The sequence below is a fragment of the Prinia subflava genome, chromosome 2 (assembly GCF_021018805.1).
Source record: "Prinia subflava isolate CZ2003 ecotype Zambia chromosome 2, Cam_Psub_1.2, whole genome shotgun sequence".
NCBI lineage: Eukaryota > Metazoa > Chordata > Aves > Passeriformes > Cisticolidae > Prinia > Prinia subflava.
The window spans coordinates 84,061,845-84,078,128 of record NC_086248.1 but is presented as its reverse complement, the minus strand read 5'-3'; positions in this window follow the sequence as shown (position 1 = coordinate 84,078,128).

Sequence of the window (16,284 nt, the reverse complement as noted above, 5' to 3'; positions counted from 1 at the left end):
ATGTACTTATTGATGGCAATAGAAGAAGGTGAAAACTCTGTGCATTTTATTTTCTGGCCTGATTTTAGGGTTTTACTTCAGTCTATGTATAATTTAAAGTATTGACTTCAGTGGGAATACTTGTGTTCTGAGAGCCCTGCGTGTGTGTTATGTGTCTGTTGGAGCCAAGGGCTCTGGTGGGAGCCATGCTTTCTGTACTGGTTAAGGTTGCTAAAGTGTTTTTAATTCTATTTTTGCTCTTTCCCTGGCACTTACAATTGCTTACAGCTTTCTGAAACTTTATATACTCAGCTGAACTCTTCCAGATGGTTTCCTTTTGAAACTGGTTTCAGGCATGTAGGCAAGAGAAAAACCAGTTCAGCCATTTTAAATCAGCAATGGCCTTTATTTCCATGCATTGGTTTTAAATATTTCAGAAATGCCTTCTAATCCATACAGTTGTTCCAATTAGAGGTCAGACTTGCAAGGTGTAAGAACTCTCTCTCCTGAGACCTGAAAAACTGAGCACTTCACAGATGTAAAGTTTACCTTTATTAGATTTGCTTTTTGTGTGTTTTGTTTGATTTTTTGTTTTTGCATTTTTGTTTTTTGTTTTTAATAATTTTCTTGAAGTAGTCCTAAAAATGCAGAATGCCTTGTTCATAAGCTGATGCAGTGTGCCATGTTCCCAGCGTAGGTGCAGTTTTACAATTTTGCTTAGGTAAGTGAAATAAATAACTGGATCTTAATACTGCAAGGGAAGTTGGACATGGCCAAGGGAAACTGTAGAATAAGCTTTTGAAATTAAAAAATGTTACATCAGTGTAGTTCTCCTCTATGGGAGGCTGAGCAAAGCCTTGGAAAACTTTGCATTAACAGAGATGGACTGGTGAGACAGGGTATGTCTTTGTCAATGACAACCAAAAGCAAGCAAGAAACTTCCCAAAGGTGTTTTATTTATGTGGTTCCTGGTGATCCTCAGGCAGCAAAAGCTTTCTACACAGTGCTGCAGCTCAGACTCACTTAGGAAACACCGAACTGCTTTTAAAAGACAGTCAAATATTCTGCTCTTAATTTGGCAGTGGAATCTGCAAGGTGGCTCCGGTGCCCCAAGTGTGACTGCCTCATCTGCTGAGTGGTGTTAGCAGTACCTGTGCCGTACGGATGTGCTGTGCCAGGAATGTGTCCAGCTGCTGAGAGAGGGAAAATCCCTTCTTGTTTCAGCTGATGCTGCACATCCTTCTCTGGTGGCACAGTTTCCTTGGCAGCCGTGAAAAGGGTTGCCCTGGTACTCTGGGTGAAAGGGAAACAAAAGCAGCTCAGATGCTGAGGTGTGCCATGTGCTCAGGCCACCATCTGGAGGGTGGTGCTGCCTTAGGAGCAGAGAGGTGAGCATGGCCAGGAGTTGTCACCCTGCAGAGGGAACACCTGAGAACAAGTTACAGAGACACAGAAACACTTGCCCGTATTTCATTTGTCTCTCACAGCTTTCCTAAATCTTCCTCCCTGGGAAGTTTCTGTTGGCTGGTGTGATGCTTTCCACCTAGCCAGTAGAGGAGGTGGGTTTCCCTGATACACCCAAAGGAAAAGTGATACTGTTGTGTGTCATTTCTTTTCCATATGGAAAGACACAGGAGAATGAAGGTGGGGCAGATGGGTGTGACCTGCCTCAAAAGAGAGCAAGGCCAAATGAAGAAATACAGGGGTGAGAGAGCCACCCTTATCAAGCACCATAAATCGCTTTCATTGTGACACATCAAAGCAGAAAGCTTTAACATCTGGTATTTCTTGCTGCAGGAAGACTTCAGAAGGGTTGGGGCAGACTTGCCCCCAGCATGAGGTGGGACTGGTATATGTTCTTGTCCCGGGGATGAAGGATGCCTTTGCATCCTGTGAAGTATCTGGAGTAATGTAAGTGGCTCTGGTAATCAGTAACTAGCTGAGGCTATCAGATAAAATAGAGTGGCTTACTGCACTTAGCACGTGGGAGCCATTTTAGATGGCTACTTCCTACTGGCAGTAGCGTGGCTGAGCACTTATCTACCAGTTCTGCCTGTGCCCTGCTTCCCATTTCTGCAGAGTGCTGTTCCTAAAGGGGCAAGGGAAGGGATTTCCTGCTGGGGTCTGTGTGCTGCCAGCTTGCCTCCAGTTCTGTGTTGGTATTGAGGAAATTCAGCTTCAGCCCCTTGTGCCCTGGTGCTGATCTATAGACAGATTGCATTCCCATTCTCTGTTAGCAAGCCCAGGCATTATCTGCTTAGGCTGTAAACACTGAAAGGTCCTTGTGGCTTTACAGCATCTAGTTCAGGGTGAATCCAATCCTGAATCAGACTTTGGACAGTCTTGAAATCTGAATAATTCTAAAGGTCATTTCTCTTGTGGAGGTTTCGAGAAACTTGTTCCCAAAAGGAGAGGACAGCTTAGGCAGCTATCTCCTGTGTTGTGAGCACTGGTAATAGAGTGACAGCCTGAGGCTACGTTTTTTGTCAGTCCCTGTAAGTGATTCCTTTGTGCTCCATGTAAATGACTGGGACAAAGTGTATGTAGAAGAGTCTGATTATGCCTACAAACTCTATGCCACTCCTTAGTGTTGGGAAGTGCAAAGGTGTCTTGACTTTCACAGCCGGACCTGCCAACCCCGCTGCAGTTAGGACACATCTGCCTGGGAGACCTTTTGCTCTTCTCGTACATGAAGAACCTGGGAGATCTTTCAGGAGGCATTCAGAAATGCTAGTCCAGAAGAGGAAGTTAAGTGAGAATGCTGTAGACATTCCCTGTTTCAGCACTGTTAATTAGGTGTGTCTTCCCGGTGGTCAGCAGGGTGTTAACACCACAGAGTCAGCAAGAGCCCTGCTGCTGCTTGGAGGCACATTCCGTGGCCCAGGAAGCTGCTGTCCCTCCTGATAAGCGTCCTCGGCCTTGACTTTGGTTTATAGGAAAGATCCCAAGATCCCAGTTCTGAAGCCCTCCCACCAACCCGCTTGCCCCAGGGTGGAGAAGTCAATACCTGTACGTGCTTGTGTGTTGCCACCAACACTTCAGCTATTGTCAGCTGAAGACAGCTCTTGACTTGTGCCAGGTTAAGGGCTGGCCTTTGCTCTCAGGTTACCTTCATGTGAAAGGATCTGCCGTGCCTGATTTAATGAGTGTCTGTGAGAAGTGGTTACACCGTCCTCTCCTTCCCTGAATGGAAGGAAAAGACCGATGAATAACTCAAACCTGCAACCTGATCTACAGAGTTTTTGCCACCAATTATGTTTTCTGCTACTGTAACCCTGGGGTTCCCCTTCGAGTGGCTGCTGTTCCTTCACCTTCCCTCTGCAAACAACCCTCGTGGTCTATGATACTGGTATTCCCACTGCATAGTGAAAATACATCCTCTGATGGGTTTAAAATAAACAGATACCTCTCTAAAATGGTGTTGAGTAGAAATGGATAGAGACTGGTGCCTGTGAACTTGGTACAATAAACCTCCTTGTGTTGCTGTTTGTCTGAACGTGGCTCCCATTGTGCTGCCGTGGCTGCCGGGTAGGTAGCAGGGGATGCATGGCTGAGTTTTCTTTATAGTTGCTTTCAAATATTTATCTGCTGGAGGATAATGGGAGAGCTGTGTTTCCTCTTGTCGTCAGAATTTCAGAAAGGATTTTAATCCCGTGTGTTCCTGCTGCTCGTGGAGCCCTTACAAAAGTGGCCTGATGCTGCTGGTACAGGACTATCTCTCCTTCTTGATGGCCCCCAGCAGAGACATACTTGGACTTGACAGACTGAGCAGCATAGAGGGAAAGTTTTGGGAACTTGACTGAATCTGCTTTTCTGAGTCTTAGGGTACAATGAGTAAGAGCTAACAGAGGCTCCTGCTCTTTCTCCCCAATTTTCCCCTCTTTTTTCCCCTGTGTTTCTCCACTTCCCCTTTGAACTGGTGAAAAATTGAGTGAAGCTGGAGGATGCACAAGTCGTGACTCCAGTGTGAGATGTAGGTGTCCAGCACATCCCAGCACTGAGCACTGGTTTCCTTCTTGCCAGCGTGGCCATTAATGTAAGCTTGGCCTAAGATGATGTGGATCTGACTGCAGCTTTTGTTCCAAATGCTAATGACTTATGAAGGGTTTCAAATGTATTGTTTAAAACCTCAAAAGCTGCTGCAAGTCTGGTATACTGCTCAGTTTTAAGTCAGCACTGAGATGACACTGCTTGATACTCTTTACAACACGTCTGTCCACAGGGACTATCTTAACTCTCTGTCTGCTGATGAGGCACTGTTTTGTGCCTCATATTTCCTTCTGAAGGTCTTCTCTTCCTTTGCTGATCTCTGTGTGGGCAATTAAGAGTTTGTGCCTTCGGAAGTAGGGAGCACTGCAGCAGCTGGAGCATCAGTGTGCCTGGCCTTTGCCTTAATGATGGTGTTACAGGCTGTGCCTAACACAGATAAGGATCATGTAAGGTTGCCTTCTGCCTCCCCAAGCCCTCCAAGTGACAATGGGAGCTCTTATAACGTCACAAAAAGCAGTTCAGCAATTACTGTGGAGCTAGGAGGAAAACCTGCAGCCAGCCTGCCTCTGCTTCTCAAACTGCCCCTTTTGTGAGGCACATGCACTGCTGGGGTGCTGCTGGTACACAGAGAACAGGGCAGGCACAGAGGCAAGGAACGGAGCTAAGTGTGCATTGCTGTGTTGTGATGTGCTACAGGGGCACCCACGTTTTCACAGAGCATGTGAGAGGAGGGGCTGCAGCTTCCTTCCACCAATACAGGGTTTTTCACAGCTGCTACGCCCTCTTTATTCAATTCATCCCATCCCTGTGCTACACAGGAAAGAGATTCTTCTCCTGAGTCCAGACGTGAAGTGAAACTCATCTCTCCTTCCTGTTTTGTAGAAGGAACAGCCAAGGAAATGCTCCTCTAAGAGCAGAAAGCTGCTGTGAGCTCTCCAGGGATCCTTTCTTGCACAGTCACCAGCTGCAGGGGATGCAGGGTACGAGGAGGTGAGAAGGGCCCGTGTGCTCACACGTATTTCCAGGCCAGTTATCATATGGATGTGTGTTACACTGCACTGTGGCTCACTGTGGCAAAGTACAACCCAGTGATGGGAAGGGAAAAAATTGCTGTGTGAGATAACTGGGGAGTGAAACCTTGGACTGTCAGGTGCAACCCAGTTCGAGGTACAATACTGGGGTTAAGCTTTGCTCTATTAAATGCTTGATAAAATAATGGGTTGATAGATACCAAGATGGTATCTAAAATCATATTTAAGATTGTGTGTGGTTTTTTTTCCAAAACAGGGCTCTCCATCAGTATGCGCACACGTAGCAGTGTGTCAGGGGAACACCTAAGGCTCTCTAGATAAACACATCACTCCTCTCCACGTGGGAGGAGCAGCCACAGAACTGCATCACACCGAGCCCTGCTGGGTGCTCCTCCATCTGCAACCTACTTGGTATGCAAAGACACCTTTCCTGCAGTGAAAGGGCTTTGATTCACCCAGGCCGAGATCACTTTATCAGCATTGCAGAAGTGCCAAGAGCCTATGCAGCAGATACCCTTCCGCTGGGCTTGATCATCTGCTACATACGTGATCCTAGCAGAGATAATTTGGAAAGGTGTGTTTATTGCTTTGCACTTAGCAGATAGGGATATGCCTCACTTGCACAAACATGCCCTTGGCTAAAGTCTGTTGCTAAGCAATAGTTTAAGATAAGGAATATATATACAAATTCCCAAATGTTCAAATTTTAGGGCTCTAGGTACTCATAGGAGAGAGGCATAGCAGCATCTTGCCCTTGTCCAGAGCCCCCAAAAGGAATGTTCGTCTTTATTAGCCTGGGAACAGCATTAAATTGTAAGGATCTGCTTTGTGTTCCCCTTCCTGCAGCCAACTGCAGTGCACAGCAGAATAAACATGTTAGATGAATAACCAGCTGTACTTCTCATCTGAGGTGACAAGGTACAGAGAAAGGACAACTCCTTCTCCCTGTGCCTTTATTTATGGCTGACTTTTGCACATGGAGATCATAGAACCAGAGAATAGTTTGGGTTGATGGGGCCCTTTAAGTCTTCTAGTCCAACCCCTCCTGCAGGGATCAGGGACATCTTCAGCTGGATCAGGTTGTTCAAAGACCTTCAGCCTGACCTTGAGTGTTTCCAGGGATGGGGCATCCACCACTTCTCTGGGCAATCTGTTCAGTGTTTTACCACCCTTGTTGTAAATAACCTTCTTCCTTGTATCTAATCTAAACCTGCCTCTCTTCCAGTTAAAAGCCATTCCCTTTGTCTTATTACTCCGTGTCCTTGTAAAAAGTGCCTCCTGTACCCTGGAAGGTGCTGTAAGGTCTCCCTGGACCCTTCTCCCTGCTGAATAACTCCAACTCTCTCAGCCTGTCTTCACAGGAGAGGTGCTCCAGCCCTCTGATCATCTTTGTGGCCCTTCTCTGGATGTGTTCCAATGGGCCAACATCTTTCTTGTGTTGGGGGTTCCAGACAGTCCAGGTGGGCTCTCACCAGAGCAGAGCAGAGGGGCAGAATCACTTCTCTTGTCCTCCTGCCCACACTGATTTTGACACAGCCCAAGACACAACTGGCTTTCTGGACTACCAGTTGGACCACCACATTTCCAGGCCATGTCCAGCCTTTCATCCACCAAATAATGGAGAGGAGCCAGAGCCTGTCATTTCTTTTCTCTCTCTCCCTCTGCCTCTGTGCATGCTGTCCATGGGGTCCTTGTAGCTGGAGGTCACCTCGGTATCATGTCTGTCACCCACATTGCCTTGTTCCCCAGTGAGTCACTTCATAAGCAAAGGGGAACTCCCCCAAGGTGGGTCTCTGCTGCCCACATCTCATGGATTGTGTCACAGACTTGGGCTCATTGCATCTGAAATTGAACCTGCTTCTGCATTCTCCACCTGCCCACAGCTTTGAGTCACTCAGTTTTCCCTCATGCCCCCTGAACAGTTTTCTCCACCTTATGGCCTGCTGTTGGTGGATCCAAGCAGAGCTGTGGGTAGGAAGTGAGCCCCATCCCTGCCTTTCAGCAGAAGACTCATGGAAAGCCTTCTTGTGCTCTGCTCTGCCTGTTTCTCCAGTGCATGTGAGGGAAAAGCGAGTAGCTGCAGGAGCTTGGCAGCAGCAGTGGGCATGAGCTGAACCGACACACAGGGTGCAAATAGAGTCATAAAGTATATGTGGCAGTGTGATGCATATTAAAGCAATTTGCAGGGTAATGTTTCCCTGACTATATTCTTAGTAACAGAGAGAAGTGATCTTCCCACCTTCGCTGTAGGCACGTTACAACGCCCAGCACAGAGGCTGTCAGGAGCCGGCTGCAGTGCTGGCTGCAGAGCTCTCCAGAGCCTGGGCTTGCAAGGGCCCCATCCCAATGGCCAGCCTGTGTCCTGCAGCTCTGCACTGTGCACAGGCCCTCTGCCATGACCCACAAGTGGGCACATGCATCTCCTGTTCCTGGCTCTCAGCTGCAAATATAAAAACATGCCCAAGAAATGACTGTGTTCCCTCAGGAATAAGGAAGGGCTAAACTAAGAGGAGAAAATTTTATATCCATGTAGTTACTAACTCTTTATTTGGAAAAAAAGAGCTGCTTGTCTGGTGCCTCTTGGACCTTTGGCTTAATATTAAAATGACCTTCGCACAAACCTTCTCCAGCTCCTTCCCAAAGGAGAAGACAGAAGTTACCATTTCCTTTCCATCGGCCCTCGCTTCAGAGCAGAGATTCAAAAGCTGGGCTGCAGCTGCCCTCTCCCGTGAGGCCACAAATGAAGCAACTGCACTCAAACTCAGGAGATTTTAACCCCTCAGTCTGCAGGGTGGGTCACTAAAATGCCAGCTGGCAAGAGGTCTAGTGAGCTTCCCTGGAATATATCCTAAAGCAGGTGAAAGGTCTTCCTCTCATCTGCTCTTTCAGGTCTGAGACCTCTGAAACTCTGGCCATGGGATTGCCTTTTCATCTCCTCTCTCCCCCGTGCTAGCACAGGAGGTGTGTGTTGCAGGGGGGCCGAGCATGCCAGCTGGAACAAAGGAAAATGAGGTCTTTTCTTTTGGTGTATCCACATGGTTCCTCCAAAGCTGGTGCAAAACACCAGCACCATCATTTTCTGCTCATGGCCTTGCTTGGAGAGCTTCCCTTTCACAGAATCACAGCATGGCAGAGATTTGAAGGCATGTCTGGAAACCACCGAGTCCCATCCCCTTCTCCAACCAGAGCAGGTTGCTGATCTGGAGGGGTTTTGTCTGTTTCCAAGGGTGTATGGCCCACAGCCCCTCTGGGGAACCCATCCATGTGCTTGACCACCCTCACAGAAAAAAGCTAGGTTTCATTTTTAAATGGAATTTCTGCTATTTCACTGCTGACACCAAAACACCCCTGTGTGAGCTGGGCCAGGTGTTCCTGCCTTCACATATCTGCTCAAAGAAGGATTGCCCTTCTTTTTGAGCTGTCTCTGGGATACTACATTTATTCCCTTGTCAACCATCTACTCTTGTCTGTCCCAAGCAGAAGGAAATGGCAGTATCTCCTTCTGGTTTCCAATGGGTTTAAAAGTCTGCTTACATGGTTCTTACAGGCATGCAAAGTTGTATGTGCAGAGCATAATTTAAAACACAAGTTTATCTACTTGGTATGTGCTTTACAGTCTCTGGCAGTGGTGTTCTGGACCACCTTCACGCTTTGCTGCCAATTTCATGGCATCTTGAAATCATGCCCTATCTTTCCTGCAAGTAACTTGTTAACCTGCTAAGAATACTGTCATTACAAAGCCTCTAAAACCCAAGAACACCAGTGCCTGTGTTGCTATTAACGAACGTGGCCAGAGCTTTCCTGCATATTCTCCTGGGAGGGTTTGATCATGGAAGTTACTTTTGTTATATCCAATTCCACTAAATATATCTCCAATTTTCCTGTCTCTACATCAAACCTTACATGTTAGGGAGCCTCGAATAACAGCTGCTGCCACTCATGTTAACTGAGAGGAGCACAAGACACTGAAGTGTCTAGTTTCTCATCACTTACAGGATGGATAAAAGTATCTGTTGTACTGACTAGTCCATCAAATATGAATGATGCAGATAGAGTGGCTGTTTACACACAGCGATCTATTTTAGTTAAATTGAAAACACACACAGGGGAGAGTTTCAGCTTTGAGGATAGAAAACACTGGAAACGTCAGGGTTTTTTTTTTTGTTTTGTCTTTTCTGTTTGCTGGTAACAATTCACTCTTAGGAGTGCCCAGTCCATGGCTAGGAGAGAATGAGCTCTGCTCTTCTAGGGCAAAGATCCAAATATCATTAGCTATCCAACCAGATCTCATGAAATTGAGGGCAAGGTGCTTGCCTTCTTTTACCATTCTAATTTTACCAGAATACTCAAGTCTTTTGTACAGCATTTACAAAGCCAGTCCCTCTAGAGGATGACAGCAATTGTTTTGCTTAATGTTTAATGGCTTCCTCTCCCTCTGGACTCTGTGCCAGGGCATATTGTAATGAACAAGCTGTGGAAGAATATTATAGCCTCACTTGATCTATTAGGACACTTTACATAGAAATTTATTTTGCACTACCATGAATTATATAAACACACAAATTAAAGATATATACGCAGTAACTCCTAAACTCATTAGGAGAACGAATTACTCTGTAGAAAATCACTTAACCTTTCTGGATTTCCTGGTACTTTGTTTATTAATGTCCTTGCTTTATTTTGAAATAATATCTCTGCTGTGTTGTCTGAAAACATGCTTCAGGTTTGAAAATTAATGTACAGCACAAAAGTTTCCTATAAACATACTAATTATATTGAAAACAAAAAGTGAGGTCTCATTCTGCACTCCTGTGTCCATGCACAGAGAAGTATGGATGTGTCACCCTGTTCAAAGACATTTGAAAGCAAAACTAGGCAATACAGGGCTAAACTCCTTCAGGGGAGGAAAAGGAAAATAATAAAAGGCTTTGGTTTCCATGGGCAAATGTTAATTGCAAGCGGAAGGCTTCTCTGAATAGCCTTTATCAGGATTTTCTCAGAGGCTAACGTTCTGCTGTGGAAAATATTTCTCCAACAGCAAATGGAGACGAAGGAAAATATCAGACAAACTTTTTGGCAAAAGGTCTGCTTCAGTTAGAAAAACAATGCTCAACATGCACATGTTTCTGTCAGGAAGGCTGCTAGCAGGAACATGGCAACTCTGGTAATTTCGCGAGTAGCAAAAACAGGATGTCTCAGGAATAGCACGCTGGGTACAGCGTAACCCACACAGAAGTGCTTGGCCACAGGAAGCTCTGTGTGCAGAGACCTGCACCTGGAGATATTTTCAGTGGCAAAGCTTCGCTGAGGCTTTCCACACTACTTCTGTGATAAAAGAAGAGAACGATTAGTCACTGAAAATTTCAAGTGACCTTGGTAACCTGACTGCTGACTCATTCTGTGGCCCATCCTCTACAGTGGTAGAGTTCCCAGGTAAGTGAGGAGAAGCTGGTGCAGATGCCTATCAGGGTGACTCACTTGCCATCATGTTTGTGACCTCACAGACATATGGGACTACGGGATGAAGGCAGTGGAAAAATTTGCTCCTGTGGGTTTTAAGTCTGTAGCCTTATTTCAGGGACAAACTATGGAAATGAAAGCAGGTGGTGATGCTGAAGTCTATTGGAGCAGATCTGTTACTCCTTAAATCTTACTGGGGGTTGATTCTGCTTTTGTGGCGCAAAGTTGCTTCCACCTTTGCTGTGAGAAGGCTTCTCATGGTGTGCAAGCTGCATCATCCTCGCCTCTTACACAGCTATAATTATAACCCTGCAGGCTAAGTCAGTACAGAACAAAGATTCCTCACTTCCACTGGGAGCTTCTAGGTGATATTAATACAAATAGAATAAAACTTTGGCCTTGAGGGGAAAGCTCCAGCACAAGGCTACTTGGAATAATTACACCTATCATACAAGCCATGGCATTCTGAAATGAGCTGGCAAGCAATATTAACCTGACTGAAACTCCAGCCTCCTTACAGGTTGGAAGCCCTGGAAGAGAGTGCAAAGGCATCAAGGTGGGCTGCAGGTTGCTCCCAAAGACGTGTATGCTCCAGCTGGCAGCACATCTGAGGCTTGCAGTTAGTTAACTGTGTAGTAAGAAATAAGAAAAAAAGAAAAATTTAAAAAAGAAGAAATGTTTCCTGCTTCTGCACATCAGCAGCTACTGCTTTCTCCTTTGCACAATGTGGATTCAGTGTGGAGTGGTTGCCAGCAGGGGAAGGAGTGTGGATGTAGAAGGTGTTGCAGATGCTGCCTGCAAAGTAAGTAGGAGATGTGGAAGGCGGCAGGGGGAGGAATCAGTGTGATGGAGAGAGGAAGATCTGAACTCCTGCAACCTCTGTACTCGGGTGTTTCACATCCACCTTAGAAAAGGAAGCAGCTTGTAAGCAACTGCTAATGCAAGATAAATTATGGATCAACAGCCTTCAGTCCCCTAGGAACTACATGACCAGTCTTATTTATTGCTGGAAGTTGCAAGAGGTTACCCTGCATATTGGGGCTGTAAGATTTCTTGAGAGCAATGCAAAGCATTTCACACAAGGGCTGAACAACTGAAGTGTTGAGTCTCTAAAAGGTCCTGATCTAAACACACTCATTTGGAAAGAGAAGTGAAGCAAGGTCACATATTTCTGGTGGAGACTTGCAAGAGGAACATTCCTTGTAACTATTTAGATTTTTCTCCTATAGGAGCAAAGGGAGAAGGTGATGCTAAAGTCGATGAGAGGTATGTTGTCCTTTTCTGTAAGAAAAGCCAGTGAATTTTAAAACAGTTCTTTCTAGTGAAACCAAAACTGCTCTGATTCTGAAAGCAACTTCATTGTTCTGGAGCTAGAGTATAATGATTTGTAAGTTGAAACAAACCATAACTTTGTTTTAGTTCTGTTTTAACTGATGTAACTGATAATCTTATCAACATGATATGGTTATAAATTGGTGTTTTCGAACTATAACAGTGAAATTCAACTCTTGAACAAAAACACTTGCTGGATATTGAGCATCTCTTTATACATTAGGTTTGCACATTGAAGTTACAGGACCCACTGGCTGAGGATGAAAAAGACTGGTTTTGAAGTAGGTTAGTAACATGTTTCTCTCATGTGACATGACAAGAGGGCAGCTCTCAGCATTTTAGTTTTCCTGGTACAGTTACTAATATGAGTGAAAATGTGCATTCACAGCTTTGAGAAAATGCACAAACTATCAAATCCATTGACAAAATGTTCAGAGAGATAAAAGTAAAAGAAACTTTTTCAATGCAATAAGACAGACAGCTGTTAGTCTCTAATTCAGTAGAGAATGGTGAACCCTATATGATAAATTCTCTAACTGTTCTATTGCAAATTGTTCGTGCTCCTCATTTTAAAAGATGTTTGGGTTTGGTTTTTTTTTTTCCTTAAAGCTCTTAAACATGCACACATTACCATCTTCCACCTCACTCTCCCAAATGTAATCATCTCTGTGCGTGATTGACCTAAGTGATCACCATGGTTTCCAATTCAATTCAGGTCCCCAAAGAGGTCTTTTAATTAAGAAGCTCTAATAGAATCTCAGAGAAAAGTTCTAAGTCCCCAGTCTTCAGGCTGTGAGCTACAGATCCCAGGGGTGTCTGTGGCCAACTAGCACGAGACCCCGAACATGTCCTTTGTGGAAAGGTCATATCCTGTGCAGAAATTGGTGTTAGTGAATCTTGCAGATGGAGACATCCCATGGAAAACTTCTGGGGATCACACAAAGCTGAAAATTTCTACAGTAGGCTGCTGTGGAGCAGTGAGTAGTGACCGAGAGAGGTGAGAGGGAAGCAGGTGTGCACAGAAGTGTCTCTGTATGGAACTGCACCTGCAGTTTGTGCTCAGCCTGTGTGAGGGAGGGGCTCAGCCTGTGTGAGGGGCTCAGCCTGTGTGAGGGAGGTGCTCAGCCTGTGTGAGGGAGGGGCTCAGCCTGTGTGAGGGAGGTGCTCAGCCTGTGTGAGGTGCTCAGCCTGTGTGAGGGAGGGGCTCAGCCTGTGTGAGGGAGGTGCTCAGCCTGTGGGAGGGGCTCAGCCTGTGGGAGGGAGGTGCTCAGCTTGTGTGAGTGAGGTGCTCAGCCTGTGTGAGGGGCTCAGCCTGTGTGAGGGAGGTGCTCAGCCTGTGGGAGGTTCTCAGCCTGTGTGAGGGAGGTGCTCAGCCTGTGTGAGGAGCTCAGCCTGTGTGAGGGAGGTGCTCAGCTTGTGTGAGTGAGGTGCTCAGCCTGTATGAGGGGCTCAGCCTGTGTGAGGGAGGTGCTCAGCCTGTGTGAGTGAGGTGCTCAGCCTGTGTGAGGAGCTCAGCCTGTGTGAGGGAGGTGCTCAGCCTGTGTGAGGTGCTCAGCCTGTGTGAGGGAGGTGCTCAGCCTGTGTGAGGCGCTCAGCGTCGCTCCCACAGCCGCAGCACAGGGGGCTGCTGGTACTGCACCCACAGAATGGGGCTCTTTTGCTACAGTAGAAGTGCACTTGTTCTGGTAGCAGAACACAGACTACTTAAGAACTAATTTCTACCCAGAAGAAAACAGCTGCAGGTTTTTATGACCATCACTGGCATTGCAGGGGTGTGACTTCCAAAACTGCTCGGGCCTGGCTCTGTTTATTTCAGTGTGGCCAGTCCCAGCTTGTGTGCCCAGGTGTGCAGAGCAGCGCAGGCTGTGTTTGCTCAGCAGCTGGTTCTGTTCTCCAGGAGCCACCTTTGCTCCTGGACTGTGGATGCAGTGTTTGGTAATGTTGTGCAGAAGCACCTGAGAACGCTTTCACACCAGGAACTTCAGCATTAGACAGCAGAAGAACAAAAAGTGGAACTGGAAAACACTTCTTGCAAGCATGGCATTTGCTGAAAAGTAAAGTTCCAGAAAGCTGAAGCAACATATCAAACTTGAGATTACTTTGATGAATAATTCTTGGCTGGAAGACAAAAAGAAAAACTTAAATGTTCTGTGTAGATTGTTTCAGGATTAAACATCTTGAAATTTTGTTTCAAAATGCTCTCCCTTCTGGCAATTCTCTCAAAACTTCTGGTCATATAAATCTGAATTACTGAAGATACTGCTTGAGAAGTCCTGTCAGAACAATATTTTGTTTAATTGGAATCTTTTAAAAACTCTTTATTTAGTTGAAAATCTCTGAAGCTTTTCTTCAGAATAGCTTGAAGATAATGTTAATTTTTTCCAGCTTATTCCTTCTCTGTTAGCCAGCTGAACAGAAAGGACTTTGCAAGTACCCAAGAGGGATGATGGAAAAACAGAGAAAAGAAAAAAAAAAAAGATAAAAGCTTTGGCTGTGATAACTCATCCCCTTGGCACAGCACTACTGGCCTGGACCACTTGTCCAGAGGAATCTGTGTCCAAGGTCCATTTCTGGACCTTGTAATTGAACCAACCTGTGTGGCCTGATGTGGGCCACTCTGATGATTTATAGAAGTAATTTCTAGTGCATTAATATAACAAGTGAGTGGAAACTTCCATTAACTCCTCCCCCATAAAAGAGACCTTGAAAGAAAAAGGGATTTGAGGGAGGTCTGTGCCATGCTGTGACTCGGGCATGGTACTCAGGGGTGGGAGGCAGACTGCAGAAAGGAGCAGAGCCTGAGTCACAGTGAAGCAACCAGTTCAGCACAGAAAAACACCCCTCTCCCGGCTCCACTCCTGGCAGAGTTGGGCTTTCATCTGGTGAAAAATGGGGATGAAATACCTCCCCTGCTACCCTTTGGAAAACACTTCAGTATCCTCAAAGGAGATTTAAAAGCAGCATCATTATAAGTGGGAAATGAATTGCTCTCTTGCTGGATTTAGCAGCTTCCTGTTTTGGAAACCTGAGATACCATCTCAAATTTCTGTTTGTTGTCAGCCTGGAAGAAGAGACTCAGAGGCTGCAAAGCCTCTGGTGAGGCAGCGCTTCATTTGCTAATTGTGTCTGCCAGACAATGCCATTTACACTGAGCACAAAATCACCTCTAACCTCCACTGACCAGAAAATCGCTATATCCTGAACTCCCATCCTTTTGAAACAGTACCCAGCACAGCAAAGCCGGACTGCGTGTGTCAGCCCCTCTCACTGGACAATAAAATACAGGGATAATTATTGCTGATTCATTCACAAACATCCTGGTTTCCAGACACAATTACAATATCACAAACAATTGCGTTATTAAAAAAGATGTTTGATTTGTCATGCAAAATGTAATGAAGCGTTTTCTTTGAGGACGGTGCTGTTTGAGAGGCACAGCACTGGCATTGCCCTAGGCACGCTGTGGAGGGGTCTGGATCCTGTGCTCCCTGCCTGGACTGGGGTCTCTGGTGCAGGACAGAGGCAGAGCTGAGGTTCAGAGAGGTCTTTGCAGCCAGGAGGCTGGTGAGAGCCTGCTGGGCACTGCTCTTGCTCTCACAGGCTGAGGTTTTTGCATGTTTCTGTCAGAAAAGCTGGTGAAGCTGGGCTTTGCCTCTGTGAGAGCTCCTCAATAAGGAAAACATCTCCTGCTTTACAGTTTTTATTGCTTTTTTAGGCCATGTTGCAATGCTTGCCATCTTTGCATTATAAAATTCAGATGTTCTGCCTACCTGCTTCTCCTCCTCCATTAGCCAGATGATCACAGCAGCTACATCAGCTCTAAATGGGATCAGACCTGCAAGTTGCAGCTCTGACACTCAGGGCGATGACCTGCAAGGATGTTTTTCCTCCCTTGTTTAACACTTGCTTAAGTAGGAGCACTGAGAAAGGCTTTGAATGTTGCCCTTCAGCTGGTGGATCAGCGGGGATGTTTTGGCTGTGAGATGTCGCTCTTTGTTTTGGAGACAACACAGCTCAGGGAACTGGCTTGACAGCCACAGCTCACTGAAATGCTCTCGTGGCTGCTAATGGCAACGCAGTAAGCCAGTGTTGCCCAAGTCTATTTTCTCTGACACCAGTCTTTAAAGAGCAGGAGATTATTTTCCCTTTGTGGCAAAGACCGGTTCAGGCATGTCTGACTGAGATGTGACATTTCCTGAGGGATGGATGTGGTTAAAGACAAAGCAAACACTGGTGCTTTGGTGACTCCACAAAAACCTGACAGCCAGAGACTGTCATGGAAAAGAGCATCTGGGAAGCAGCAATGCTTCTCATCTCTTCCCTTGGGAGGTTTATGGGACTGCTAAATATCAGGAATTGCTAAATATCTGGACCTCACATGAAGCATTATGTATCTGAACATTCTGGTGCAGAACTGGAGGTATGAATCAATTATTTAAAATTATATAAAATATATAATAAATTATTAAATTTTATTAAAGTATTCTTAATG